We start from the raw sequence: 17,117 nt of genomic DNA, 5'->3' as shown, positions 1-17,117 counted from the left end.
CTTTAATTTGAGGCGAGGGCCCATTTCTATGGTAACTTGAGACTCTTACTGCCTATAAATCAAGGATGTCATCCTTCCCTGCTGTCAATCCTTAACCAGAGCCAACTGCACAGGGCTTTGCATCACCCCTTCAGTGTCCTTGGGCTATTTCCTTCCTGACTTGTCTAGCTTGGGCTACAAGTTCTGGATTGACATTCTAGGCAATGTTAAACTTCCTTTCCCATACATGTTCATGCTCACAACCCCTTTGAATTTGACAAATTGTTTCAGCTCCCACCAGAGCCAGCTTAGCTTGGCAAATCCATCAGGCCTGGCAGCATTTCACAGAGTGAGATTAGAGGGGAGACTATCTTGTCTCAACCGGGAGCTCCTGTTAGGGCAGAATTCCCATAAACCTGTAATGTCCCAAATCATAGTGAGTGCCTAACATATTGTAGGCAATCATGACTATTATTATTATTACTATTACCTTTGGAGTGCCCTATCCTAGGAAATGCTCTGAAACATGTTTTAGGAATATCATCCTTAGCTGTAGTTTACACTTGGCCACTTTACCTGTGCCTCAGACACCAGGTCATTAAACAGCTACCGTTTGATGTAAACACATTCACTACAATTGTTCAACAAATTCATTAAGCTGAAACTGGTTTGGCTCAGTGAATACAGCATCGGCCTGCAGACTCAAGGGTCCTGGGCTCAATTCCAGATAAGGGCAAGCACCTTGGTTGTGGGCACACCCCCCAGTAGGGATGTACAGGAGGCAGCTGGTCAATGTTTCTCTCTCATTGATGTTTCTGACTCTCTATCTCTCTCCCTTCCTCTCTATAAAAAAATCAATAAAATACATTTAAAAAACAAACAAAAACAAATTAATTAAGTGTTTAGGGAGAGACATATGCTAAGCCAAAAGGTGATGCTAAGATGGCCAACACAAAGATCCCATCCTGAAGAGATATACGATCTAAAAAATGAGACGAGTCTTCAAGTAACTAGAACTAGGCTTGACCAGTCCTGGCCACCAGGGCTACAGGCAGAGGCTCTGTAGAAGGGGCACCATAGTGACTAGCTCTCAGAATCAGCAAAGCCTTTGTAAGGCTATCTATAAACATATAGCCTTTTAAAATGGCTATGTTTAGTTCCAGAACATTGCTATGTAAATGCTTGCTGATAAATTACTGGATCATAGACATCGTAAGATTCCTCCAATTCTGAGTGCAAACCTGATACATGAGGAAGTTCCTCTCCAAGACCATGGTGATCTGGAGAGTTGTCAGGCATTTCTCAAGGACAACTCAAAGTCTTTAAATCTTTGGGAGAAGAGGAAGAAGAGAAGGAACAAATGAATGTTCGCCAGAAGTTCTGCCTGGTGTCCTAATGTTATGTGACTTTGCTATGTGGGGAGACTATCACTCCCACCTTCCTCCCTGGATGTTCCTGTTCTGGGAATCCAGAACTACTGAAAAAAAAATAAGAAGAAATCAAAACTCCAGGACTTTTGCAAATTTTCAGTTAATGAGAATTGACCTTGTCAGGTTCATTAAATAAGTTGTGAATAATAAGAAGGCAACAGAGTATAAGACAAAGTGGGGGACATGTTAACTGAGAAATAAAAATGTATATAAAAAACCATTTAAATACACTAAATCCAGAAGTCCTAGGGCTCTCCTGGTAATGTATCCTTTTCATGGAGCTGAAAGACAGGATGGCTAAAATTTCCTGCAGGAATTCTATGCCTTGGGGACAGTGGAACCAAAGCTCCAAAATACCCCCTTCTATAAAAATAAAAAATAAAGCTCTTTAAAAACAATTTAATACATATTTAAGAAGGGAATTATCTTTCCTGAATGAGGCATAATACGTGGTTAAATTCAGCCATGGAGTGTCGGCCCTAATTTATGTTAAGTGGACAATGATGGATGTCAAGCTGTAGAGGAATATCTAAAAAATTACCTACCACAGTCACACAAATATCAGAAGAGTTTATTATAATTAATGGTATTGCTCAGAGAACCAAAGGAAGGCTGAGGAGTTTGCATTTTTTATAAAGTGCTGACTATATTATTTACTTCAGGTAATAATTACAGCACCCGGGCTTGCTAAATGGCAGCCCGTTAACGTGCAGGGGTTGTAAACAGGGTCTGGTTACAAGCAGCTCCTTTTAATCTCCAGCTTCTATAACACGTGATGTAGCAGTTAGCTTCACCTTCCTCCTCGGTTTTGGGGCATCAGAAATTAGCAGGAGCAGAGAAGTGCAATGCCCTAATGCTCTCCCAGTCCCCTGCCAGGGCAGTTCGAAGGAGATCTGACTATCAGAACAGTGTGGAAGCTCCAAGAATCACTCTGGATGTCTTGCAGATCTGTCACTTGAGACCTGAGAGCTTTGCATATCTGCGGAGGTGGTAAACCTTTTTCAGATGCAAACAAAATGAGGGAAGGTGTCTGCACATTTTGATTTCTACTGTGGGTCCTCTGAAATGCTTGACATCCAATCTGTTTGACCCTCCCAGCCACCCTGTGGGGGCAGAGTTATCATTTCTGTTTTAGAGTAAAGAACTGAGGCAAGGAGACCTTCAGTAAACTTGCCCTTAAGGTACTCAGTGAGTAAGTGGTAGAGCTAGGATGAGATTCAAAGACTGTCTGGATCCAGATCCCAGAATTCCCCGCTCCTTCCAAATGGCTAAGGTCAGGGGTGTAGTGGCCCTACTATTGGCCACCCTGTTCCCCAGCAGTCTTTCTGCCCTTATTTCTGAAAAAAATGACAGGTCCCTGTGGAAGTCATTCCCATTCTCTATTACTCAGTGCACTTTTCTGGTCAATCGGAAGACCACCTTTATTTCAAATACCAGAAATTTATTGGGGTGATTTGGCCAAAGCATTGTGGTAAGAGTAATACTACATTCACTGCTCTCATTGTGTGTCTAATACTTGTATGGTTTTTGTCTCAGGCCAGGTCTACTTGCATTGATCCAGTCATACTTTCCTTATATATAGATGGTGGTCAAGTAAATAGATACTGGCTGTCTTTCTTTGTGGTGATGGGTGGTGGCAGAACACAGTTTTCCATGATTATGGTGTTCCTGGGGATCAGGTTGGGGACTGCCCTGGCCTGTGCTAAATTCACTAACCTTGAGATCTTTGGAAACTGAGCTGCTAACCTGGGCTGACATCTACTGTTGGACTTGTCACTACAGATGCTGAGGCCTACTCACCTGGCGCTGGTTTTAGTTGGGATTCCTGGGTTGTTCCATGGCTCTACTCACAAGAGATGAGGAATTAACACAGCTCTTCCAGGATGCCATTCACATGTTTCTCATGGGCAGGCTGTGGCATACGTAGCATCAGGCATCTCAGCACAGGTTTTCAGGATCCAGAAGGCTACTGAGGTCCATTATTTCTTCACTGTACAGTGAATGTACCCTCCAAGAATGTGCCACTTCCTGACCGTTACAAGGACTCTGGGATTGCTTCCTTTTGGATAAGAGCACTTGGACATTTGTCCACTCATGAAGTACTCTGTTACTTTACTGTCATTGCTGTTTTTCCATGAAGCTGTGAGTTCTTTTAGAGTAAGAATAAGCCCATTTTTATTTTGTGTACTATCTTGCCCATGGTATGGCACCTAGTAAACATTGAACAAATGGCTGTGGAGTGAATGGAAAGGGACCAGGCATGGTTGACTGGACGTCTCTGGCATCAAAGCCATGATCCTGGCCTTGTTGTCACAGGGCCCTAACCATCACAGCTAACCAGCCATGGCCAGCAGATATCCGTCTAATTCCCAAGAAGAACAAGTTCCAAGAGGAACTCTGCAGCGGTCAGAAAATTGGCATCCTGTATGAAGTTGGAATCTACACCCTGCAGTCAAGTGCTGCCTTGTGTGTCCTTTGCTAAATGAGCTTCAGTGTGAATAATGAGTAGAGATAAGGAAATGAGAAAGTGACTTAACTTTTAAGGTTTCTCCTCCCCCTCAGGAAGTGGTTCTATTATTTTCAGAGCTGCCTCTGCCATCATCCTCACTGTTGTTTTGTTTCCTTTGCAGATATCACACAGCTCCCTTAATGGAGCGTGCACTATATGCAGAGAGTTGATAAACCTAATGACCAGGAAAAGCGCTGTTGGCTTTCTTGACTTTGGACTGACTTCCAGAGCCTAGAGCCTGAAGAAAGGCAGGCAGAGTTTAGCTTGATCTTAGCATAACTTGGCCAGCAGTTTCCCTGAAAGTTAAGGAGAATGGTCAAGGGAAACTGAGACCTCAGTAGGGGGATGATATCGAACCAAACAGGAGCCCAGGCATTCTAGGCCTCCAGGGGTTGCCTGTGGAGATGTGAAGAGTAATGACTCCCTAAAATAATTGGTACTTGCTCTACTATCTGATGCCAAGAATAGAAGTTGTGTGTGTGTGTATGTGTGTGTGTGTGTGTGTGTGTGTGTGTGTGTGTGTGTGTGTGGCAGGGGGCGTGGACACTGATGGGGGAGAAGTAGGGGGGTGGGAGCAGAGGATGAAGTTTGCCTACCATTTCAGCCAATTCAGTTTCCAATGGAGCAGGATCAGCTGAGAAAACCCTGTAAAGCATAGTGGGAGCATTAGATGGACTTTGGATATGGTTTAAAATTTGGACCCTGCTTCCTATTGTGTGGCCTTAAGGCAAATTATTGACACTCTCCAAATTACAGTTTCCTCACTTGTAAAATGAAAAATACCGTACATTGCCTTTGGTACTGGGTTGCAGTGGGAGTAAAGGAAACAATGTACACACACTCATAGTAAATGCTATACCGCATAATGGGTACTCAATACATACTTAGTTTGTTATACCACCTACAATTTAAACATATGACTTCATAACCCTACAATCTGGAGTCATCACCATTTGCTTTTATATGTGACTAGAGGCCCGATGCATGAAATTCTTACAAGAGTAGGCCTTTCTTCCTCCGGCCACCAGCACTGGCTTCCCTTTAGCCCAGCTTTCATCCGGAAGGACGTCTAAATGACATCTGGTCTAATTAGCATATTACGCTTTTATTATTATAGATTGGCTCCTATCAAATCCTCAAAGAAGGACACTACCCCCCCCCCCCCCCCCCTGAAGCTCTCTCAGTCTTCCAAACTAAATTGTTCTCCTTCCTCAGGTCTTCTTCCAGCTTTGTCTTCATACTTAAAGTACTATATGCATCACCATGTATTAAAATTATTTATATCTGACTTTGTTTGCAGTGTGTCCTTTGAAACAAGAGCCTCTTGACATATCATTCTCCATGAGCTAAGGTAAATAGCAAGGGCTGGGTTAAGAATACCCCGAGTGGTAAACAGCAGACAACATTGCACTCTGATTGCTTAATTCAATATGAGAAAATTTAAGAAAGTAGAATGCTTTCAGTGAGGACTAAAAGGCTTTATTGGAGGGGCTGTATCATCAAAAGATAATGTGGTGGTCAGGAAAAAGGTCAGCCCAACCAAAGGGAGTACTTTCATTAAACTGAAACTCTAGTAAACTAACCTCACAGTCACTACTGAAAGGAGCTATTCATTCATATGAGTCATCAGATTATTAAAAAGAAGACAAAAAACTTTCATATCCCATTGGCAGACGAAGAGGTACTGTAAAAAAGATAGATGTCCTTGAGAAATAACTAGGCATAATCTCTGGATCATTAAGGGAGCCTAAGAGAGTATGGATAGGTGGAGTAAAAAAGAGGTAGGTATTTTTCATTATCTGAGATTCAGGTGATGAGGCTCTGTGGAGGAAAGCAGGGGACCCATCTGGGGTGTTGGGCTTTGTGTAGGAGCATCGTTGTTTTAGGAAGAAATAAACACACCTGTGCTCTGACTCTGCCAGGAATGCCAATCTGTTTCACATTTTATACTCAACTCAATTAGAAAATCAACGGGTCCCTCTGGAAGAGAAATGTGTCAGGACCACAACCCCCTTCTCCAAATTAGTATCAACAATCCAATATCAGTGCCCGAGCTAGAGCCTTTGTCAAATATCTGTGGCTGCAGAGCTTGCCAGCCTGGATTTCGGCCTCTGAATCTCTGCCTGGTCCCATCTCATCCCACGGACCAATACAAACCCAAAATGTGCTAATAAAGACGTCTAGCTATTTTGAATAGTGTTACCTTGGAAAGTCTGGAAAAGCAAAAACAGGCACACAAAAAAAATCACTTTGTGAATATTTTATGTAAAAATAAAACAAAAGCAGAAGAAAAAAGACAAGCCCACGGTGTCATTTTCTGGGCTTTTTTCAATGGAGTATGAAAAAGCTATTGTGCGTGTGTGTAGGTGTGCATGTGTGAAGGACAGTTCTTGACAGTAGTGGTATCTGGGCCCAGAATTATGTACCAATAGCCTGTGTTCATTTCAGCTTTCAGTTAGTAGAAGCTCAAGATTATGAAATTAGTACTTCAATGAGTTGTACTAATTTCAAAATCTTGCTTAGAACTGTTTATGTGTGTGTTGCTTCAATGTAACATAGTTGTTTTTTGTTTGTTTGTTTGTTTTTTTAGGGGTTAGGTCTAGTAATGCATCCCTAGTGCTCTTTACAGAGCCTGGAGTACTGTAGATCATCAATAGATGATTATTGATGGAGTAAAAATGATGGGAGGGTAGATATATATATATATATATAATATTAGAAAACGACATTAATTATTACTAGACCTAATATATAAAGGGAGAAAACATCCATACCTAAAATTGAATAATTCATAAAGTGTATTTGTACTTTTAGGAGCAGTATCTGGTGGACATTTATTCCTAGGCTGCATGATCCAGGGTGAGAGTTGACAGCCTTCAGTGCTAGTGGTGACATCCAGCCTGAGCTTCACTAGGATGGTCTTTGCAGAGCCCTCATGAGAACAACACCCTCTCCCCCTCTTCCCACCCCCATACTCCCAACTCTTAGCTTTGCAAGATTCAGAATGTGAATTAACCATCCTCCTTCTGTCAATCTGAACCTTTCAAATTATCACTGATCTTTCCAGCCAAGACTGTCACCACCAGGGTATACACTGAGTGGCCAGATTATATATATTAGAGGCCCAGTGCATGAATTCATGCATGAGTGGGGTCTGGCCAGCCTGGCCATGGGGAGGAGACATGGGTGGTTGGCCAGCCTGCCTGCTGGTCAAACTCCTGGTTAAGGGGACAATTTGCATATTAGCCTTTTATTATATAGAATATACATTGAATGGCCAGATTATTATGCATTCAGAGATCATAATATTCTGGCCACTTAGCATATAGCTCAATGTTTCCTTCTACAAAAAGGTTTCTGGGTTCTAGAATGTAGAATTGCCCATTCTAAGGTGCATTCAGAGAAAATGCCCCCATTCTTTACTGTGTAAACCAAGGGGGTGACTCCAGAGATGGATGTTTCAATCCGGGTTGTGGGAAGACAGAATTAAGATTTGTCTATGTAGTTCAGCATGCCTGCCGTTATTGGCTTATCAATTGCAGCATGGTCAGATATTGCTAGAAGTGCCTGCTCATACTGTTTTTAGAATCAGAAAGTCAAAAGGTGTGCGGTTGAGGTCAACCTTCCTCATTACCCAAGTTGTTTTTGTTTTATCATGAGTTGTCCAACACTGTAATCACTAACCATATATGGCTACTAAAATTTAAGCATAAATTAAAATTAAATCAAAATAACATTTTAATTATTTGGTTACATCAGCCATTTTTATGTACTTGGTAGCAATATGTGGCTAGTGGTTGATATATAGGAGATAACAGGAAGTATACCTTTGTTATCATGGAAACTTTTATTACAGAGTACTGTAGAACTTATGCCACAAAACATTTGCAAGGAATAACTTTTGGGAAGTACCATAAGTTGTGTGTGCCTATGTGTGTGTTTTGTACTTGGAAATAAGAAACAATTAGTTTGATTATTTTGCTATTTGCAGGTGATGTTTCATGGTGTCTGGAGTACTTTTGAAATGGTGCATAAGTGACAAACTACCCAACAGGAAGGGTAGAGAACTGTCCTCAGATAAAATCATGCTCACTATTTTTTTTTTTTTTTTCAGATCACTCTTTTCTTTTCTTTCTTTTCAAATGTTTGCATTCTTGGGCTTGAGACTGAAATTCCGTAGATGTAGAGATGATCTTAACTTTGCTGTCCACTCTAATAGAAACAGAAATGGTAGGTCATAACAGACATAGATGGGGCTGGTAGGACCTAGATCATAAAAGATAATATAACTTATGTATGAGTAAAACTCTGATGGGGTCACATGGCCAAATGCCTACATAGAACCAAAACACCTGATAAATGTTTAGCTATAGAGTCAACTCATGAGTAACCTGTTTCCTTTTACTTCCCTTTTCCTACCCTCTTCTTCCACCCTAATCTTTCTCCTTCCACTTCTGAACATATGTTTACTGAGTATTCATGAGATTAGAGAAGGAAAAGCTTACAGTCAGGAAAACAGATTACAAAACTAATTATTCAAGACCATTTTGATAATATAGTGTAATAAAGGAGGAAGGCAGGATGATAAGCCAACAAAACCCCTTAATAACACGAGACTTGATCTGGCCTGAAAGGTAAGAAATAGACAAATGATGAATAGTGACATTATATTTACGCTTTATTAATTAATTAGAGGCCTGACATAGGAAATGTGTGCATGGGTAGGGTCCCTAGGCCTGGTTGACAATCAGGGCCAATCTGTGGGGGGATGCTGGCACCCACCTTGGCTGGCCTGGGGGCAGGGGAAAGCTCCTGTGTTGAGCATCTGCCCTCCTGGTGGTCAGTTTGCATCATAGCAACCAGTCTTTCCACCCTTGGGTTTATTTGCATATTAGGCTTTTATTACCCGTGTTTCCCCCAAAATAATACACCCTCTGAAAGTCAGACCTAGGGCATGGAAAGATAAGACGTCCCCTGAAAATAAGACCTAGTGCAACTTTGGGAGAAAAAATTAATATAAGACACTGTCTTATTTTCGGGGAAACGATATATAGGATTCTTCTTACACAACAGGCTAGGTAATATGTGCTGCGTAAACGTGATATTGTATTTTGGATATTTTTCTCATGGTGACTAAACCTCTCTGAGCCTGCTTGCCAAAATCTCAAGGCTGGTCTCATGAAGCTGTTCTTGGAGAAAGAGTTAAGAATTACTGCAGGTGAGAAGAACGGGAGACAGTTGGGAATAGATGAGGAGTACAGGGGTGCTACTGTGAGCAATTTTCTATAACACAAAAATAAATTTGTTCTACCGAGGGCTCAGGAGGGGAAAGGTGAAGACACACACATATTTCTTTGTTGGCATTTATGTTTTCTTGGCAGCTTTGTTACTCTGGGCCCATCAATGTCAACTCATTGATCCCGACTTAGCTTGTTGGCTCTCTCCACTAGATTAAAAAAAGTGTTGCTTCAGTTTATGGGCTCCCAGGTTAAAATAGATTCAGCCGTCCCATCACTGCCAGCCTGCCTTGGCCTCTCTGGTTACATCATAAGCTGTGCTTTTTTGTTTCTCTATTCATCTCTTTGTCTTTCTCTATTATTGCTCTTTTTATCACTCAGTCTTTGCCTTTCATCTTCATCCTGCTCAGGTTCTGACTGATGATAAAGTATGGGATGTATAGGATGTTAATTGCTGATGCCTATAAATACTGAGGGATTTCTTTTTAAAGCTTCCAGGGTCTTCCATTGATAGCCTTTATGAAATATGATAATGTGTTAAAATATATGTGACATGGTATGTGTGTGTGTGTGTGTGTGTGTGTGTGTGTGTATGCGCCTGCGTGCCCAACACATATGGTTAGTCTTTTTTTTTTTTTTTGCAAATGTGCTTGTGCAGTGTTACTTTTGGAATGCAGTTGTCTCCTCAATGTGGCTATCAAGGGAATTAGGACTCAAATTAAGGATTATTAAAAAGACATTCACACTGAAATATGTTATTACTGCAAAAGCTGTTCTTGCTTTAGCAAAATGAAGTTAGTGAAAACAACTGGCATGTACAGATGAGGCTCTAAATCAAAATTCTGCAAAGCAGCACTGTTTTTCCACTCCAATAGCATCCTCTTCTCCACAGCTCTGTCACCAGGAACGTTGGCAGGCTCCCCATTGTACAGAGTGCCAGGCAGGCTTCGAAATCAGTAGACTGCTTGGCTACTGTGCTTCCTGCTTTTGCCTCAAAGGCTGGCTATTTCCTTATTGGTTTTTGGGACTTATTGGCAGGCACTTCAGCCTCTGGCCACTCCACTTGGGAATCTAGCATTATTTCAATCTGTCCAGGCAGCTATTTGGTTGGTGCTGTGCTATATGTTGAAGTTACTAGATGAAAAAGAAGCATACCTGCTCTCCACCAGCAAAATATTTGCAGCTTTTTCTAAACCCAGCCTTCCTCTTCCTATATTTAAATATATATATTGATTTCAGAGAGGAAGGGGGAGGGATATTATGGCCAGATTATTATGATCTCTGAACTCATAATAATCTGGCCATTCAGTGTATATCCTATACAATAAGAGGCTATGCAAATTATCCCCTCGACCAGAAGTTTGACCAGCAGGCAGGCCGGCCAACTGCCCATGTCCCCTCCCACTGGCCAGGCTGGCTGGACCCCACCCATGCATGAATTCATGCACCAGGTCTCTAATATATATATACTGAGTGGCCACTCAGTGTATATAAATGGTGAAAATCATTGATCAGCTGCCTCCTACATGACCCCTAATTGAGCCTGCAAATGAGGCATGTGTCCTGACCAGAAATTGAACCTTGAACTCCTGGTTCATATGTCAATATTCAACCGCTGAGCCAAACCAGCCAGGCTCCTCTTGTACTCTTTAACTCACTACTGGGGTCAAATACTACTGGATCTGATCCTGAACCTTGATTCTTCTTGAAGGCAATCTCATAAACCAACCAGACTTCTTATAACACTTTCTGTTAACCTCCTCAATAGTTCTTAAGTTCTTGCCCTCCCCCTAGTGTTCTTCATCCTTGGTCTACATCACACTGTCAATATTTGTTGTCTATGCAATTTCATTGATGTCCTAACTGGTCACACTGTTGTCACTCTCATACTCCCCACTCTGCTTCTCAGAATCCATCCAACACAAATCAGAAGAGATGCAAATATCACGTCTTTTACCAAAATTCCATCCATAGTTTTATGGTGAACATAGAATTAAGTTTGAACACTTTCACTTGGCATTAAAAAGTCATTTGCTTCATTTATCAAGCCCTATCTGATTTCATGATTGCTCTGAAATGTATGTAGACTTTCTATGGAATATTCCACTATGATGCAACTCATTCTCTCTCTCCATCCAGTATGGTTCACTGTGACTAACTTGTTTTACTTAGCATGTAGTTTTCAATGTTCATTCATGTTGAAGCAAATGCCATATCTCATTTCTTTTAATTTCTTTAAATTTTAAATATTATACTGAATTGGTATACAACATTTGGTTTATTCATTCATCATTTGGTTATTTCAGTTGTTTTCAATTTTTGGATATAATGAACAATTCTTTGGTAAACATCCTTACATCTGTTATTTATTTATTTTTTAATTTATTTTTTTAATTGAATTATTATCTGTGTACATATCTTACCATTGCCCCCCCCCCCATACATGCATTCCCTCCCCAGAATTTTGTGTCCATTGGTTGTACTTATATGCATGTATACAAGTCCTTCGGTTGATCTCTTATCTCCCCCAGATCTCCCTACCCTCCCCGCTGTAATTTGACAGTCTGCTTGTTGTTTTACTGTCTCTATATCTATCTTTTGGTTCATCAGTTTATAATGTTCTTTATTACCAACCTCCTCTTAATTGTTTAATCCTAAAACCTCCATTGTTTTCAAGGCTCAACCTTCTTTATACTCGGTCAATTAATGTTGTTTATTTAGGAAAAGTTTCAAACTTCTCTCTTCTTATGGCCTGCTTCTTCTCCGGGCTAAAGCTTTAAGCCACTGATTTGGAATTAGGGCAGGAACTGTGGCCTGCTCCTTTCAGGGACATATTCTACTTTATAATCAGGGTGCTGGGTATAGGCCAGTGGTTGGCAAACTCATTAGTCAACAGAGCCAAATATCAATGGTACAATGATTGAAATTTCTTTTGAAAGCCAAATTTTTTAAACTTAAACTCCTTCTAATGCCACTTCTCCAAAATAGACTCGCCCAGGCCGTGGTATTTAGTGGAAGAGCCACACTCAAGGGGACAAAGAGCTGCATGTGGCTCTTGAGACACAGTTTGCCGACCACGGGTATAGGCAATAGCCTCTGCCCTTGGCTTTTCTCTCCTGCATGGAACCTCCTCCTTAGGAGCAAGCTGGAATGTGGCTAATTGGGGCCTCATTATTTTCAGCTGGCCAGGCCTCCAGGCCATCAGTGGGGCTGGGCTGAGAGGGGGTTACTGATCTCTCACCTACTGTATTTTCCAGCGTATAAGACAACCCCCTAATTTTACAGTTAAAACGTAGGTTTAGGCCTATATTCGCTGTATAAGACTACCCCCCACTTCCGAGGCAACACCAGTTCTTTTTTAAATAGACCGCCTCTCTAACTCAGCCAATCCAAGCAGGCTTTTTATGCATGCAAATTATACATGTTCTATACCCAAAGCTACACTGTATTCTAGTAAAAAGCCTGCTCAGATTGGCCAGAGTCAGAGAGGCGGTCTATTACAAAAAGAACTGGTGTTGCCTCGGAAGTGGGGGGGTAGTCTTATACAGCGAATATAGGCCTAAACCTATGTTTTAACTATAAAATTAGGGGGGCGTCTTATACACTGGAAAATACGGTATATTTACCTGGAAGTTAGCCTCTGTGATGTGAGGCTGTGGTCAATGAACACTGCCTGTGGTCTGTCTCTGTAGGTGAGTGAGCTCCATCTTCTTGGCCACTTCCACACAGTGAGGTTCTTCCATTGTCCTCAGCTGGCTGCACAGCAGACTGACCAAGTTTTAGCTCAGGTTCCACAAACTGTCACTGTTCTCTCCCTATGTAGTTGATTTGCTTAAATAAATATTTCCTTATTTGTTGCATGGCATTATGATGATTTCTAGAGGCTTTAAGTGCTATTTGAAAATAACTTAAAGAAATTATGGCTGTTCCATGGGGAATGCCCCCTCAAAGCTCCTCAAACCACTATTGTTTGACAATGTGCTTTTGATTGTGTGTTATGTGTGTGTTGCAGGGTGCACTGTTGGATGCTATTATTTCTAGAATTTCTACGTGTGGTAAATGATACCGCTAGTGATTTATAGTACTGATACAAAATTTCCTTTAAAAATAAATTAATTTAAACTATTGATACAATTTTCTATTTTTTAAAAAAAAAGGCATAGTAGTAATAAAAATCACAGCTCTTACCAAGTAAAGAACATCAATATACCTTGTTAAAATTGGGGGAATAAAAAAAATAAAGAAAAATAAATGAACAGTTCTAACAGGAAATACCTGTTCAGCTCTGACTAAACAGGGACAAGTAGTAGCCGGAGCACTTTTTCCTATCTCCACCACTCATACTCACTTCTAGCACCCAGAGCTTGGTCACTAATATACCCCCTGAAAAAGAACCAGGACTCAAAGAAACAAACTCAGCATAGTTCCAGAGAAGACTGATATTGACAGAAGGCAAGGACATTTTTAAGACTATCAGGGATGGTAATAAAAAAAACAAAGAAGTTTGCATAAAGGGGATCTACTGGGAAAGTCATCATTTGAATATTAAAGGAGATAATATTTGTGATTAATGACAAAAGTTGTTAAAAGTCAGAAAGTTTTCATACAAAAGAATGATAAAATTGGAAACACTTTACTATTACTGGTTTAATTAGTGGGCAAGCATTTTTATATGTGTGTCTTTTATATATTTTATCTATTCTTTTAAGTCCATGCTTGTAATGAAGATATATTTGCTTTCTTACATCTGTGTAAATAGAATTTGGTAAATATAGGCTATTTGGAGTAAGTTGGGGACTTTTAGACAAATTGGGAGCTGATCCAACCATTCATTAAAAACTAATCTGTAAAACTGTTCATACATATCTTTGTGGCTTATCAGTTAGAAAGGTGCCTATTGGTCAGTAACCACATATTATAACTTACTACTAAGTTTGTTACAAGATATTACATGTCAAATAACCTATGCCCCTAAAAAAGTCTAAATGTACAATGGATTTTACATGTCTAAGGACACAATTGGGGGGGGGGGGTAATCACAAGAAATCTACCCCTACTAGCAACTGGGGGAGATGCAGAATGATTCTTCTATTAAAAACATTGCACCCTGACCAAGAATCCATTAATTTATAACCCATATCCTATAACCTTGACTAATCTGAGATGGCACCATTTATCCTTTTTTTTTCCTGGTAAAATTACTATAAAGTTGGGAATATATCTGAATAAGTTTAAAAACAACCATAGGGACATATCATCTGAGTATAACTAGTGGCAAGTATAAACACAAGTGCATAAATAATGCTGAAATGAACTAAATTCAAAGTACCTGTCATTTAGAATAGGTTTATAGTGAACACACTATTTTTCCCCAGAAAATATAGATAACACTACATTTATGTACAGTTTACTTGCTATTTAAGGTAACTGAAGCATTTAAAAGAATCAGCTATGCTGAATTTTTAAATGTGGCTTAAATTGTTTAATAAAATGGTATTAACATTATGTGTAAATCCATGTCTAAATAAAAACTTGTTTGAAATTTATTCAATATGGAGTATTTAATAAAGTGCAAAGAGTGAGAATTTTTCTTTATGAAAAATAAACCCCTGAACATGTATTTAATCAACAGTAAAAAAAAAAAAATGCGTGATTCAAAGAGAAAATACTAAATAGTGATAAAGTTATTCCATTATTAAGGATTTAAGGCAAAAAAATAATAATGATGAAGGAGACATGGTGATAACTGATGTTTGGGAAAATCTATTTTAAGGGTTAAAAGGATGTATTGGTGTTGTCTGGATGTTCACTGAGTCCCTGGGACACCATTCACAGTTATGTGATTTGAAAGACAATTACCTAAACCAGTGGTCAGCAAACTCATTAGTCCACAGAGCCAAATATCAGCAGTACAAAGACTGAAATTTCTTTTGAGAGCCATTTTTTTTTAAATTTAAACTTCTTCTAATACCACTTCTTCAAAATAGACTCACCCAGGCAGTGGTATTTTGTGGAAGAGCCACACTCAAGGGGCCAAAGAGCAGCATGTGGCTCTGGAGCCGCAGTTTGCCGACCATAGACCTAAACTTTCAATCCCTTAATGTCCTCATCTGAAAAGATAGAAAAACAATACCTACCTCACAAGAGTAAGGGCATTGAGGGTGGGAGTGGCCAGGAAGGGGTCAATGAGGGGGAAGGAGACATATGTAATGCTTTAAACAATAAATAATTTAAATTAAGAAAAAAAAAAAGAATAAGGACACCATGGTTAGCTTATCACATGACCCATGGTGACATTTACAATAACTAGTCGCTATCATCTTACCATCCTTTAAAACTACAAATATTCATGAGAAGCATAATATAACAAAATAAGCAAATTCATGCATATTCACATTTTACCTCACCTTTCCCTCTCTTTTCTTTCAAGCCCCATAAAATGCTATGTACATAGTTTCCTCGCACTTCCTCTACCTTTATTCACCTCTTAGCCCACTGCAATCTAGCTTCTACTCTTATCATTTTACTGAAATATCTCTTATACTTTTCGGGCTTTATTAAAAATCATCTATTTCTAGCATTTGACAATAGTGACATATCTTTCAATCTAATATAATTTCCTTTCACCGCCTCCTTGCCAATAAAACCTCTATTTCTCCTCTTTCCCCAACCACCTCTCAGTCCTATTGGCTATGGCATCTGTGTCGGCTAGTTCTAAATAAGGATCCTATTCCCTGACTTTTTTTTCCTCTCATCCAGCCCACCCTTATTAGAGAATCTCATCCAATCCAATACCAATAATAATTATAAAATCTTTGTTCTGGCCCTGATCTCCACAAAGTCTAGTACTATATAGCCGAGTAACAAATAATTCAATAGATAAGTATGTCTAAGTCAACAAATTAAAACACAAATCTTCTCTATTTTTCTTAATCCGGTTGGAGGTAAGACCATAAATCTCATTCAAAAGTAAAACCTGAGTTTTTTTTCTCTTTTTTCCTTATACTTTGAGTGCCTGCTCTGTGCTAACCCCTGTGCTAATTGCTCAAAATGATTGGGGTGGGTGTGCTTGTGTGGAGGAGATACAAGATAATATAAAAGTCACAAAAATAAATGTGCACTGTGAAAACAGTTAATATTGGTAATTGATTTAAGAAAGTCATGGACCTTTTAATTAAGGAAATGTTGATTGAGTTGGGGCTAAAAGAGGTGTAGGAGTTAGCTATGCAACATGAATGGCATTCCAATCAGAGGAAACAGAACGTGCGAAGGCTCTGGGTAGTGAGGGATCATGATACAGTCCAGGAACAGAAAGGTCAATTTCAGCAAGAGTAGATGGAGTACTACATGAGGCTGAATAGTATGTAGAAGCTAGAATTTTGATTTTTACCCAAAGATTAATTTTATGTATTATGAGTTTAGCTTTAGATATTTTTATTCATTTATTCTTATATTTATTGAATTAGACTAGATGCCAAACACTTGTCAAGGCTCTTAGGGTATATGAGAGAACAGAATAGAAAAACTATTGCTGCCCTCTTAGAGCTTATATTCTTGTGAGAGGAGCAGACAAAAGTCTTATATAATAAAAGCCTAATATGCAAATCAACCAAAGGGTGGAATGACCTAAGGATGACTAGTTGCTATGATGCATCCTGACCACCATGGGGCAGACGCTCAAGGCAGAAGCTGCCTGTAGCCTGCAGGCCCCAGACAAGCCAAGGCAGGTGCCAGTGGGGGTCCCCTGATCGCCACACCCATCACCCCACAGAATGGCCCTGATCACCAACCAGGCCAAAGGACCCTACCCGTGTACAAATTTTGTGCACTGGGATCCAATAATACAATAAATAAGTAAATGATACCACATGTTGGAAAGTGAATGTTATGAAAATAGAAATAGAGCAGGGTAAGGGGGGTTGGGGCTCTTAAAATGGGAGGATGCCATTTTATTTTATTTTA

The sequence above is a fragment of the Pipistrellus kuhlii genome, unplaced genomic scaffold (assembly GCF_014108245.1).
Source record: "Pipistrellus kuhlii isolate mPipKuh1 unplaced genomic scaffold, mPipKuh1.p scaffold_m20_p_20, whole genome shotgun sequence".
Lineage (NCBI taxonomy): Eukaryota > Metazoa > Chordata > Mammalia > Chiroptera > Vespertilionidae > Pipistrellus > Pipistrellus kuhlii.
The sequence above is the reverse complement of the archived record's forward strand: the minus strand, read 5'-3'. Positions refer to the sequence as shown.